Here is a 14,117-nt window from a genome sequence, read left to right on the forward strand (position 1 = left end):
AGGGGGGGGCTCCAGGGCCCACACAGGCCAGAATGGGGGGAGCAAGCTGGAGCATGCTCATGCAGTAGGGAGGGCTTAATTCTGGCTGGAGGCCTGTGTGCAGGACTCCACCCCGCTCCAATTCACAGCAGGGCTCCCGGAGCCCAGTGGGCAGGGAAAAGACAGCCCCTAAGGCGTAACTCCCCTTCAGGCCTAGGAGTGTCAGGTGCCCAGCCTAAGACACCAAGTCTGATTCGCAAAGGGCAGGGCTCAGAGCTCTCAAATCAGACCCCTCCGGGGGGGCCGACGGGGCCTCCCAAAAATCACTCCTCCCTTTGGAAAGTGCAGGCCATAGGCATTGTGAACAAGTGTGTGGCAAGTACCTTGCCGTGGCATTCACAGGGAAAGCCTGCTCCCTGCACGACCCCAGACACTCTGCCCTTGGCTTTCCTTCCTACCTTGCCCTCCCAGCTCTCTCCTTCCTTCCCCAAAGCCCACCCCAATTCCTGCCCCATAGGGTTCCCTCCACCTCTCCCATCAGCCAAGGTTACCAGCAATGGAAGAGCATTAATGCGGCACCTACACGGACTGTTTAAGGTGGGCACTCCCGGGCCCCCCGTGACTGTCCTCACCACTGAGTATCAGAAATAAGACTGGCAGGTGACTGGTAGAAGAACCTTCACAGGGAGAAGATACCAGGTACCGAAGGGCGGAGAAAGGCAGAACAAGAACCAGTGGCTGAAGCTATAAGGCCCGAACAGTGAACAATGAGGGTGATCAACCACCGGAATGTGCTGCCAAGGGAACTAGCAGACTCTCCATCTCTCGATGTCTTCAGCTCCCGACCGGCTGCTTTTCTGGAGGGCACACTGTACTGCAGCCAGACACGTCGCTGGGCTCAGTCCAGAGTAACTGGGTGACATTCTCTGGCCTGCGTTACACAGGAGCCTGACTAGATGATCTACCGGTCCCTTGATGTGATGAATCGAGCTCTGGGTCATCACACAGACAGCGGGGCATCGGTTCCATGCAGCTCCTGTTACTACTGCACCTATGAAGGCAGAGCCTTTCCATCTGCTAATGAGAGCTGGGATGCTGCACAGAGGTAATATGCCAGTGGCCCCATACCGACATCGAGGGGCCCAACCCAGCCCGGGCCAGTCGTACCTCAGCACGGGCCAGTCGTACCTCAGCCCTAAGCGAAAGGGAAAGCATGGAAGGACCACGTGGCTCACTCAAGCAACATCCCCCTGAAGGAGCAGAAATGCAGCCCACACTACGTCAACGTACAGAAGCATCAGCTGTGACAGGGAAGGCGTAAGGAGGCTCAGAGGGAACCAGAATGGCCAGCAGCAAATAGGAACTTCTGTAAGTCTCGGAGAACCAGAAAGCTGGTGAGAGTCGCTGGCCCTGCTAGATCAGCAGAGGGTGAGTGGAACAACCAGAGAGGACGAGACACTGAGCAGCAGGGTTGCTAAAGTCTTCAGGGGGGAGGGATAGCTCAGTGGTTTGAGCACTGGCCTCCTAAACCCAGGGTTGTGAGTTCAATCCTTGAGGGGGTCATTTAGGGATCGGGGCAAAAATCTGTCAGGGGATTGGTCCTGCTTTGAGCAGGGGGTTGGACTAGATGACCTCCTGAGGTCCCTTCATATTCTATGATTCACCACAGAGAATGAGGGGAGATTCCCACCCCTGTGCTCCTCTTTGGTAACAGAGATGAGGGACAGAGGTGTCAGACACGGGGCTGCTGAGACATGGCTCAGGGCCGTCGCAGTTAGTGCCCAGGCAAGGGGAAGACCCAGAAGCTCTGGTGGGACAGGGGAACAAGGGGCTGATGTGGGGATCACATCACAATGAGCCCACAGGGATCTCCACCAAAGCACTGCCAGGGGCTGCAGCCCCTGGGATTTGCGCCCAATGAGGAGATTCGGGTCCATGCAACTAGCCACAGCTGGGCCATGGTGGGAAGGGTCTCCAGGCCACCGTTACACAGGGTGAGGAGTGGGGAGGGTGCTCAGGGAGTTCATTTACCTGTCTGAGGCTCTGGACAAGCTCATCCTCCTCGGCAGTCAGGCGCGTGGCATAGCAGTAGCTCATCGGCAGGTACACCTGGCGGCAGTGACACCACAGCGTGGAGGGGTGGGCTGGCATCCACGCCGGGAGCAGCCTGTCACACAACAGAGGGACGTTGTCGGCAGTGTGCGGGATGGGGAGTGGGGAGCCGCAGGGACACGGCACAGTTAAGGACAGGGGTGTGGGCAGTCAGAGGGGTAATGTGCCCAGGAGACACCCGGGGCCCAGGATAGCCGCTGCCTCAGCGTTAGAGCAGCCCTACAGGACAACGCACCGACCCCAGGCGATCGCTGCTCTGTGCTCCTTGGGTGTGGGGGACGTGGAAGAGAAGCTGGAGCCCTCGTTTGGAGCCAGGAGACTGTCTCCTCCCGCCCGAGGACAGCGTTCTGGGCTCTCCCAGCAACCCAGCAAGGCTGTTATCCTGGACAGGGCCTCTGCCAACAGACTGCATCTGATTCCCTGTGGTTCGTGTTAACGGGGTGCGGAGGGAGGCGCAGGGAATAAACAGCCTCTCCAGCGGGGAACATGCCAGTGGGCAATGCTGCCACTAGTTTCCCTGTAATCAGCCAGCTGCCTGAACTCCCTCGCTTCACACTGCCCCCTGCTCCTGGCCCCACGGCCAGCTCAGGCACCAGCTGTCCCTGAGGGCTGGGGGAGTCTGCGGCACACCCAGCTCCAGGAGAGGGACAGCCGTGGCATGCCAAATGGGGAGGAACTGTGTCAGGACCCAGCACAGGTTCAGCCCCAGGAGGGAGGGACTTGGGGAGAGCGCAACGTGTGGGTCTGGAGGCTGGCAGAGAGGGCAGGAAGGCTGGAGGTCGAGCAGGTGGGCCGAGCTTGGATGCGGGAGGGAAGGTCATCAACAGAACATCCCTCCCGCATCAGCCCACGCCCCGTGCCAGGAATGGTGCCTGGTTTCCGTGCCCGAAGCCTCCTGGCCCAGGCTGAGTGGGAGAATGGGGGACTGGTGCAGGCCGGGGATTACTCTCAGGTTCCTGGTGTTCGGCGTCAGGCTCTCTGCTGGGTGCTGCTGCGAAGGGACAGGGCTGTGGCTTGGGACTGAAAATCAATACACTCTGCAGATACAGAATAGCACCTACCACAGCTCAGGGAACAGCGTGTTCATTCCCTCCCAGCTGTAAACGTTCGAGACGGCCAGCCAAAACTTCCCCCAGGACGGGATTCCCACAGCACCCCCTGGAGAGACAGACACAGATCTGGGCTCTGACGGCAGCCACGGGGGCCAGGGACACGGACCCTGCCATGTGACAGGGCATGAACAGAGGCTCCTGAATCCTGGTCTGGTCTGGTCGTGTGGCAGGCCAGGGACCCTGGAGAGCGGCAGGCCGGTGCGGCGGGCACACAACGGGCACTACACACCGACAGACACAGCCATTCAGAAACGACACCTGGGAAGCGTTTGCAACCAGTGAAGGAGCTGAGGTTTCACCGTCACCCCAGAAGGTAAGCGCGGCAGGGTGCTGGCACAGCAGGATGCAGCATGGGCTGTGACATGCCACACGTGCTGCGACAGCCAGGCCACGCTGGGAGAAGCTAAGGGCGGCAGGGCAGAAACTAATGTGCGAACTGCACATGCTGCCATACAGCCAAGGACAAGCCATTGCAAAGGCTCATGCCACTCTGGCCGCATGTCCCCTCGCCTACCACTCACCCCTTCGGAGCTGGGCAAGCCCTTCTCAACAGTCCCAGCCCCATGGTGCTGGGGGGAGGACAGGATGCTGGAGAGCTCCAGCCACATGCTGACCTTTGCTGTGGAGGTTGATCCGAGCCCTCATGAGGTCCGGGTCATCCGGCCCAACCCCCAGGATCCTCAGGGACGTGTAGTTGAGCGCTGTGCCAAACACCGTCGATTTGTCTTCCACGTGCCTGCCACATACAGAGAGCAGGGAAGTCAGACATGGCCGAGCGCTCGTGCAATCAACCGAGACTGGTTTTATTGGGGCAAACCTACCCAGGGGGTTAGAGCTAACTGAGCAAACTAACTGAAAAGCAACTGCCCTGGGCCATGCTGCTGGGAAAAGGGAACAAAATGCTCCCAGCCCCTCACTCTAGTGGTCTCCCCATGGTGAAGGAGGGCTCTGGTCACGCCACGTGCTGGCCTCCACGGCACTGCAGCTCCAGCTCTCAGCATAGCTCTGAGCCGCTTCCCACATGTAAGGGAGCACCGGGCCAAGCTCTGGATGCTGCGGGAGAGCTTCAGAAGCACTCAGCCATGGCCTAGCCTGTCCCCGCTGAAGCCATAGGCAAGTGCTCTCGTCAAGGCAAGGGGAGGCGGAATGACGCCAACGCCGAGTACTTCGAACACCCACCGTTGCGTTGCTGTGTGATTCAGTACGGCGGCACTGCCGGAGCTAAAGTCACCCCAGAAATGCCGATGAAGTGGGGCTTGATTTGCTAATGAAATCAGAGTGTTTCCCTCCCAGGGGCCAGCTTGGGGGCTGGTGGGATTTCAGGGATTTTGTTTAATAGGTTGAAGGTGAGACACAGAAAATGAGCCAGTTTTGAACATTCTCCCTCGTTTCCTTGTGCTCCTCTGGGTCCCCCTCACCTCCGCTGGAATAGGGAAACCTGCCTAGACAATGGCGGAGAGCTGGCAGTGCAGGCGTACGTTTCTACCATGATTTCTTTCCCTTTCACCAAGGCCTCTGATCACAGACCCTCCTCCTAGAGACGGGAAAGACACTTCTCCAGTGAAGCCAAGACAGAATGCACATAACAGCCAGAATGCCTCTGCAGACCAGCCCTGACACCACCCCAGCAATGTTCCCAGAGAACAGGTAAATGGAATGAACATCTCTATGCGTATACGGTTATACTGTTAAGAAATAGGCCTGATATTTTGCACAAGTGCCATCTGACTCCGACAGACTCGGTAGTACCTGCTGCTAATCCCCAGCACCCTCCTACAGTTGTAATGGCAGAATCAGTGTCCCCTTCGGCTCCAGCACCCCCACAGGCTCTAGAGAGTGCCCCCTCGGTGGGATTGTATCCGTTGATTACTGAGAATGTGGTAGCCCGTCCAGGAACACAGGATCGTGCAGCCCAGATTGTGCCAGTGTATTCTCATGTGCCTTTTAACCCAGTGCACTTAGCTGCCTTTAAGGCAGAAGCAGGGGAATTCTCAACGAATCCAAATCGGTTTATTTCAATCTTTGAAGGGTGTCTAGCAAGCCATAAGCCTGACTGGGATGATTGCAATATATTGATGAGAACCTTGTTGTCTGAGGTGGAGCGAAATTAGGTTATAGCCAAGGCTAAGGAGGAGGCACAGAGAAGGCATTTAAGGTTTTAAAAAGGAAAGCTATTGGACACCAGAGGTTGTACCGAGTAGAATCCTCAGAAGTGGGTGTGCTTGTCCTGGTTTGTTGCTCCAAAGCTCTGTATAGAAGTTATGTTACTGGAAGGGTGTATAATGGCAATGTGTATGTGTTCATTGTTGGGAAAAGGTGTATGAGTGAAGAGTGGAAGGTTCCTTTGGAGGTTAAAAGTCAAGAAAGGGAGAAGGAAAAAGAACAGAATGAGTTAACTGAGGAAAAAGAATATAGCTAGCAAGCTCAGTCCAAAGATAAGATGCTGGCCCCATCCAAGGACATTGTTCACAGCTAAGACTTGGCTGACAATCAAGAAAAGGGGGGCCTGAATGTGCCCAAGCAACTATGAGATCTGCAAAATACTGCAAGGCATAAGGAGGACAACAGAAGGGTTAAAAAGCAGCTTTGCTGGACAGTATTGGCCCAGGGATTTAAAAATTCCCCCACTCTGTTCGGCCAGGCTCTGGCCAGAGACTTGGAGGAGTGGAATAATTCAGACAGAGCCCTGCTCCTGCAATATGTAGATGACTTGCTAATTGCTGCCATGGGTCTAATCCCTTGTCTCAAAGCCACTGTGAGTCTCCTGAACTTTGTTGGACTCCAAGGATAGAGCCTAGCTCGAAGCAAGGCTCAAATTGCTCTCTCAAAAGTACAGTATCTGGGATTTCACATAAGACAGGGTGAGAGGCAGCAATCAAATGACAGAAAGGAGGCTATCTGCCAAGTTCCTATCCCTAGCAACCGCAAACGGCTCAGGGCATTTTGGGGCATGGCAGGCTTTTGCAGAATATGGATCCCAGAGTTTGGACTGTGGGCTAAACCTCTGTATGAATGTGTTAAGGGAGCGGATCATGACCCCTTTCACTGGTCCCAGAAGCGGACAGGGCATTGAAAATCTTGAAAAGGAAGCTGATGGAAGCCCCAGCCCTGGGTCTGCCGGATCTCTCTAACTCGTTCCAACTGTAGGTGCATGAAAGGAAAGGGATAGCCCTGGGAGTGCTTACTCAGTTATTAGGCACCTGGAAACGTCCCGTGGCATAGTTCTCTAAACAACTGGATCAAGTTTCAAAGGGTGGCCAGCATGCTTGAGGGCGGTCGCAGCCACTGCCCTAGTGCTTGGGGAAGCTGAAAAACTGACACTGGGAGGAACTGTGCAAGTGTATATTCCCCATATGGTCCGAGCCCTGCTGGACACTAAGGGTGGTTTCTGGCTCACACAGGCTCGGGTTGCTCGGTATCAGGCAAAACTGTTAGAGAATCCTGAAGTTACTCTGCAAACCTGTCCCTCCCTTAATCCAGCTACACTGCTACCAGAGACAGAAAAGCAGGAACATGACTGTCTGGAAATCATAGATGCCCACTACTCCAGCCGCTCAGATTTAAAAGATCAGCCACTCCCAAATGCTGACTTGGAATGGTATACGGATGGCAGTAGTGCCGTTGTAGATGGGCAAAGGAGGGCTGGTTATGCTATTGTGACCCTTCATGATACCGTGGAAGCTGAAAGTTTCCTTGCTGGGACATCTGCCCAGCTTGCTGAACTAGTGGCCCTGACTCGAGCTGGCAAAAGACAAACGGGTTAATATCTTTACTGACTCAAAGTATGCTTTTGGGGTATTGCTCACGCTGTGGAAGCAAAGGGGTTAATATCTTTACTGACTCAAAGTATGCTTTTGGGGTACATGCTCACGCTGTGGAAGCAAAGGGGAATGCTAACAGCCCAAGGTTCCCTGGTTAAGCTTGGGTCTCAAATTCTCCGGCTGTTAGAGGCAGTACAACTCCCCTCAGCAGTAGCAGTGGTGCATTGCAAAGCCCATCAAAAGGAAGATCAAGATGTAACCAAGGGCAATGCCAGAGCAGACAGGGAAGCCAAGCGTGCTGCTACCCTGAAATCACCACCAGAGGAGAATGCCCAAATGCATGCCCTCATCCCATCAGTAGGTGAGCTTACAGCTCCTCAGTACTCCCATGATGAGAGAAACCTGGCTGACAGGCTCGGTCTCCAGGAAAAGGAGGGATGGCTTTATTCCACAGAGGGAAAAATCCTCCTGCCCATGGGCCTGATCCGACCAGTGTTGCAGAAACTGCATCAAACCACCCACTCAGGCAGAGAGGCTCTTACCCAGCTTATGAATAAATATTTTCTAACCTCTGGACTTAAACCCCTAGCACCACAGATACAGGCTGAATGTTTAATCTGCCAAAAGAATAACCTCGACCAGGAATAGCAGTGCCACCAGCCACCCTGGAACCTACCCCAGGCCCAGGATTGGTGTGGCAAATAGAATTTACTGAGTTTCCCAGGACCCAAGGGTACAGGTACCTCCTTGTCTTGGTGGATCGATCCAGCGGATGTCCCGAAGCCTTCCCATGTCGTAACAACACTGCCAAAACGGTGGCTCTTACGTTTGTCGAGGAGATCATTCCTCGCTTTGGACTCCCCCAGTGGATGGAATCTGATAACGGAACACACTTCACATCTCAAGTTGTTCAAAAGGTATCAAGTGCCTTGCAAATCCTCTGGAAGCTCCACACACCATGGCGACCACAAGCCAGTGGAGTAGTGGAACGCACAAATCAGACACTTAAGCGACACCTCTCAAAGGTCTGTCAGGAGGCCTTTCTTAGGTGGCCTGATGCTTTGCCCCTTGTGTTACTCCATATTCGTGCTCTCCCCAAGGGCAGGTTAGGGCTTAGTCCCTTCGAGATTATGTTTGGAAGGGCATGGCCTCTGAACGGTACACCGGTTCTGGCAGGAGAGTGGGAAATGGGGTGTGGTTTTTTGTCTCAGTACATGTGCTCTCTGTCTGCTGTTCTTTCTTCTCTTCACAGATACACCAAATATTCACAGCCTCTTCTGCTGGATGCCCCTGTCCACTCCTTACAGCCTGGTGACTCCGTTCTCGTTCGGACCTGGAAGGACGAACCTCTCCAAGAGAAGTGGAAGGGACCCCACACTGTCCTGCTGGTCTCCCATACGGCAGCAAAGGTCGAAGGACACAAGAACTGGATTCATCACTCTCGACTGAAAGCAGTACCCACTCCTGAACAGTGGACTGTCCAGCCTGCAGAGAAGACTGCCAGTGACGATTTGGGACTTAAGCTGTTATTCAAAAGACAGTAAGCGTCACTGGGAATGCCTGGTGATCTCTCTGAACAGCCACAGCGCACTCCCCGCGAGAACCCTGAGCATTGGTTCTGTCTATTCACAGTAGGCCGACCTAGCCTATGGTCCTGGTCCTTTTATTTCTTGATTTGTTTGGTGTCAATAATTCTTATCTTCTGGGCATTGGGGTTGTTGTAATCACAATGTGCGTTCAGGTTTAGGGTCTCTCACAACATTCCTTTTTGTCACAGAAGCAATCCTTCTGTTACCTACTGTTTCACCCACCTTGCATGCAGGATGGGGAGCTATCCCTACAGACATGGCTACCAATACCTATGAGGCCCTAAAAATTGCCTTTGCCCGTGAGTTCAATCTCTCCCACTGTTGGATATGTGCCCAGTCTCCCCACCATTCGGCTGGATTGCCCTGGAGAGTAGTTCCCCAAAATTGGTCAGACTTTTGTCAAAGGTGGATGGTTACCAGCAGCAGCACATCTGACAATTTAAGTTGGGATCCAACTGTACAGCAGAAGCTCCTTATGGCCTACACAATGGCTCCTGGGATTCCCACTATAGTAGCACTCTTAAGCCCCAGCCTATTCGTCTACGCCCTCCACCCACTGGTCTCATATGTTATCAGCAAGCCAGTCCAAGTAATCATACCTGGTTTGCAGGCATTAGTAGGTGTAAATTTTATATTAGTCCTGGTATAAGTCTCACTATTCCTGTACTAAATGCCACCAGTTGACAAACTGGCACTGCATTCTTTGCCCTTTCCCCACAAGCCACCCTACGGGACCTACAAGGTAACAATGGAAAGGCTAGTTATGGTGAAGCATTCTGGATTTGTGGTAATAGTGCCTACAAATGGCTTCCTCATGTTTGGCATGGTAGCTGTTACAAAGGCTATCTCGCTCCTCCCCTCTGTGTTCTACCCCAGGCTCCCTCAGGTCACCCTCGGTACTATCGATCCTTGAGAGCTACCATTGAACCCATCGGAGAAGAAGACAGGTTTGGAATGATATTCCTCCCTACTTATGGGGTGGGACGGCTAGCCCAACTCTACAGAAGACTTTCTAAATTTCTCACTCAGTTTGCCAATGATACCCTAGCCATAGAAAAAGGCATAAGCTCTGAGCTGTACCAGCTTCGATTGCTGTCTCTACAAAACCGCCGGGCCCTAGATTATGTGTTAGCCTCACGGGGCGGGGTCTGTGCCCTTATTGGAGAAGAATGTTGTACCTATGTCCCAGAGTTTTCACAGGATATTAACAAGCACATCTTGTCAGCCGAACAGGCCTTGAACCAGTGGAAGGCCCAGGAAGGAGAACCCACTATTTTTGATTCCCTTTGGGGCTGGTTACCTGGTCTAGGAGGACTAGGGGGAGGCATTGTTCACATCTTGCTCACAGGTGTTGTGATATGTTTTGTTCTTTTCCTTTTGCTCGCTTGCTGTAAAGTGCTCATACATAAGATTTGTACCTCCCATTCCCCAGAAGTTCCTTTATACTCTCTCATTGATGATCCCAATTGCATGGAACTTAATCGCATGTTGTCTTTAGAGTATGAGAAAACTCTGCCAAAGGTTTGTTGAGTGTTCTCAAAGGAGGGAATTGTTGGCGTCACTAGACATAGCTACCAGGTAACTCAGGGGAGTGGAAGGCCATAAGTGCCGATGAAACTCCCCTGCTCTGGGTCTAAGTGAGCCACAGTAACTCCATCTTGTGAACTTTCACCTACCTACATGCTCACAGCTTAATGCTGAAGCAGAATATGTAATGGTCAGCTTTTTCTAGCAGCCAGCTGCAGTTTCGCTCACACTAGCAGAACTTTTCGTGATAATGCGGGGAAAGGGGGAGGGAAAGGCCTAGTGCGTAGAGCTTGCAAGGTCGAAGATAAGCATGCGAATGGGAACTTTTCTAATGTACTGCCTGCTGTAACTGTTGTCGCGGAGGGAGGGGTAGGAAGAAACCAGAACAAAAGGCTTACTGAAAACAGCTTGGAATATAAAAGGGAAAACTTGCTTGTATTTGCTGCGCTTATGATTTGAGACATGCTGGTCTCCTGAGTGCCTTTTCGAGATCTCGAATAAACTTGGTTTGCTTCTCCACCCTGGTGTGTCTATTGGTGCGACGCACACCGGGCAACGAACCCTGTTGCCCCCTCGGGGCCCTCTGGGCCAGCAACACCCCTATAGAGCTGATCTATCACATATAGGATGACAGCCTACTGCCTCTGCCATCACTTACTCCATTAGCTCAAGTGGCAGAAGTCTGTGCAGTGGAACTAAAGATTCATCGGCAGGGTTGGAGCCATGCGAGTTTCACGATGATTCCACATGACAGAATTTCTGGGGCAGTTCAATTTTGATTTTTACAAAAAAACCTGGGGAAATGCATACAGAAATAGGGTGACCAGATGCCTAAATAGGGGAATCGCAAGTAGGAGCAGAGAGGTTATTTTATCTCTGTATTTGGCACTGGTGCAATCACTGCTGGAATGCTGTGTCCCGTTCTGGGGTGCACAATTTAAGAAGGATGTTGATAAATTGGAGAGTGTCCAGAGAAGAGTCACAAGACTGATTAAAGGATTATAAAACATGCCGTATAATCATCGACTCAAGGACTCAAGCTTAACAAAAAGAAGGTTAAGAAGTGACTTGGTTATAGACTGTAAGTATCTACATGGGGAACTGTAGCGGGGTGAACGCCGCTGCAGCCCTGACGGGATTGGAAAAGCCCTGCTGAGGACTGGGGCTGTGTAGAGTAGCAAAACCCTGGGTGATTGGGGAAGTGGCTGCAGCTGGGGCCACGCCCCAAACGGAGCCACTCAGCCTGATAAGAAGGCCAGTGCAGGCAGAAGCTGAGGAATCTCCCTCTGACAGGAGAGAGACAGGCCTGGCTGCAGGGGGCTCACGGGGCACCTAGAGTGAGGCAGGGCTGGGGAATGGCCTTGGGGGCTGGGAAGCCCTAGGCCAGCAACTCCCCAGGCTGCAGGGCCTGGTCCTAGGCCCACGTAGGTATTGGGGCTGTAGGGTAAGACAGAAAACACAGATGGATACAACACACAGCCAGGAAGCACAGGTACCAATAAGACAATGATGACCACAGTGATAACCATTTGATAGTATATTTAGTGCGTGTCAGATGCAGAGGGAGCTGCTGCTTTTCATAAGTTGCATTAATAACAATCAGTGTAGAAATAATTAGGAAGCACACGCTGTGACAGGTTGGGTCACAGAAACACCCTTGGGACTCCCACCTGATGTGCTGAGACTACCTCTGAGCCCATTTTCCCAGGCAGCTTGGGACTTCGGTACCCTGTCTTGTTGAGCCAGACAGACTAGCCTGCTGCAAAAACAGACCCAAGTCTGAACCACGTCTCCAAAAGCTGCAGGCTTAACTGAAAACAGCTTAAGAAGTGCTCCTGTCTCCAGCACCCAGATACCCAGTTCCCCATGGGGTCCAAACCCCAAATAAATCCATTTTACTCTGTATAAAGCTTATACAGGGTAAACTCATAAATTGTTCACCCTCTATAACACTGATAGAGAGATATGCACAGCTGTTTGCTCCCCCAGGTATTAATTACTTGTTCTGGGTTAATTAATAAGGAAAAAGTGATTTTATTAAATATAAAAAGTAGGATTTAAGTGGTTCCAAGTAATAACAGACAGAACAAAGTAAATTACCAAGCAAAATAAAACAAAAACAAGCAAGACTAAGCCTAATACAGTAGGAAACTAAATGCAGGTAAATCTCACCCTCAGAGATGTTCCAATAAGCTTCTTTGACAGACTAGGCTCCTTCCTAGTCTGGGTCCAGCAATCACTCACATCCCCGTAGTTACTGTTCTTTGTTACAGTTTCTTTCAGGCATCTCTTTGGGTTGGAGAGACTATCTTTTGAGCCAGCTGAAGACAAAATGGCGTGGTTTCCAGGGCTTTTTATATTCTCTCTCGTGGGCGGAAACCCCTTTGTTCTCCTGTGCAAGATCACAGCAACAAGATGGAGTCTGTAGCCACCTGGGCAAGTCACATGTCTGTGGATGATTCTGCTTTTTGCAGGCCGACGTCATTGTTTACACGTTAGTTTGAATGTTCCCAGGAAAGCTCAGATGTGGACTGGTGTCTCCCAAAGTCCATTGTTAGTTAATGATCCATTGTCTACAGCCAAGCCCTAAGATAAAACCAAAATTGCTCCAACCCCTCAGACAGAGACAAACACCTACAAGATCTTTATCAAGCATTCGTAAAACTACAATACCCACCTGGGGAAGTGAGGAAACAGATTGACAGAGCAAGACGGGTACCCAGAAATCACCTACTACAGGACAGGCCCAACAAGGTCAATAACAGAACACCACTGGCCATCACATACAGCCCCCAGCTAAAACCTCTCCAGCGCATTATCCACGATCTACAACCTATCTGGAAAATGATCCCTCACTCTCACAGACTTTGGGAGGCAGGCCAGTCCTCGCGTACAGACAACCCCCCAACCTGAAGCAAATACTCACCAGCAACTACACACCACACCACAGAAACACCAACCCAGGAACCAATCCCTATAGCAAACCTCGTTGCCTACTCTGTCCCCACATCTACTCTGGCGACATCATCAGAGGACCCAACCACATCAGCCACACCATCAAGGGCTCATTCACCTGCACAGCCACTAATATTATATATGCCATCATGTGCCAGCAATGCCCCTCTGCTATGTACATTGGCCAAACTGGAGAGTCCCTCCGCAAAAGAATAAATGAACACAAATTGGACATCAGGAATGGTAACATACATAAGCCAGTAAGTGAACACTTCAATCTCCCTGGTCATTCTATTACAGATTTAAAAGTCACTATCATTGAACAAAAAAACTTACGAAACAGACTTCAAAGAGAAACAGCAGAACTAAAATTCATTTGCAAATTTAACACCATTAATCTGGGCTTCAATAGGGACTGGGAGTGGCTGGCTCATTACAGAAGCAGCTTTTCCTCTCCTGGAATTGACACCTCCTCATCTATTGTTGGGAGTGGACTACATCCACCCTGATTGAATTGGCCCTGTCAACACTGGTTCTCCACTTGCGAAGTAACTCCCTGCTCTCCATGTGTCAGTATATAATGCCTGCATCTGTAACTTTCACTCTATGCATCCGAAGAAGTGAGGTTTTTACCCATGAAAGCTTATGCCCAAATAAATCTGTTAGTCTTTAAGGTGCCACCAGACTCCTTGTTGTTTTTGTAGATACAGACTAACATGGCTACCCCCTGATACTATTCTATACTTAGATTCACCAAGCCAGTAAAACAGCGTCTGTAATACCACGCTGGTTACCAAAAAGACAAAAGCTATTTCCTTTAACAATGCAGCCTTTGGCTCCCATCCAGACTGCCAAATCTTGAATAGTGAGAGATTACTAACAATCTTATTCACTGTCCTTAAAGTTCTACCAATCCAAGGGACGAGACACACTGCTCATCAGGTCAATGAATATTTCAGATCTCATCCAAATACATGTTGACAGCCAATCCTTATTAACTAAATCTTAGATTTATTAATAAAAAAGAAAAAAGAAAGAAGAGATTTGCTATGGTTAAAAGATCAATATACATGCATATCTGA

The 14,117-nt window shown here is 51.3% G+C and overlaps 1 protein-coding gene and 2 long non-coding RNA genes across 5 annotated transcripts in view; 2 read left to right on the forward strand and 1 right to left on the reverse strand.

Annotated features, from left to right (window-relative positions):
* The window catches only part of LOC135972145 (microtubule-associated protein 2-like), a 957,474-nt gene that overhangs the window by 704,419 nt on the left and 238,938 nt on the right, over positions 1–14,117 (forward strand). The gene's annotated exons all lie outside the window — the stretch shown is intronic.
* LOC135974215 (uncharacterized) lies at positions 2,009–3,941 on the reverse strand. The gene is made up of 3 exons (XR_010591438.1): positions 3,818–3,941; positions 3,153–3,249; positions 2,009–2,146 (listed from the first exon to the last, which is right to left on the reverse strand). It is a non-coding gene; the product is annotated as an uncharacterized LOC135974215 (long non-coding RNA).
* Positions 3,244–10,599, forward strand: LOC135974220 (uncharacterized). The gene is made up of 3 exons (XR_010591443.1): positions 3,244–3,516; positions 4,715–4,850; positions 8,217–10,599. It is a non-coding gene; the product is annotated as an uncharacterized LOC135974220 (long non-coding RNA).

The sequence above is a fragment of the Chrysemys picta genome, chromosome 11, assembly GCF_011386835.1.
Source record: "Chrysemys picta bellii isolate R12L10 chromosome 11, ASM1138683v2, whole genome shotgun sequence".
NCBI classification, from domain to species: Eukaryota; Metazoa; Chordata; order Testudines; family Emydidae; genus Chrysemys; species Chrysemys picta.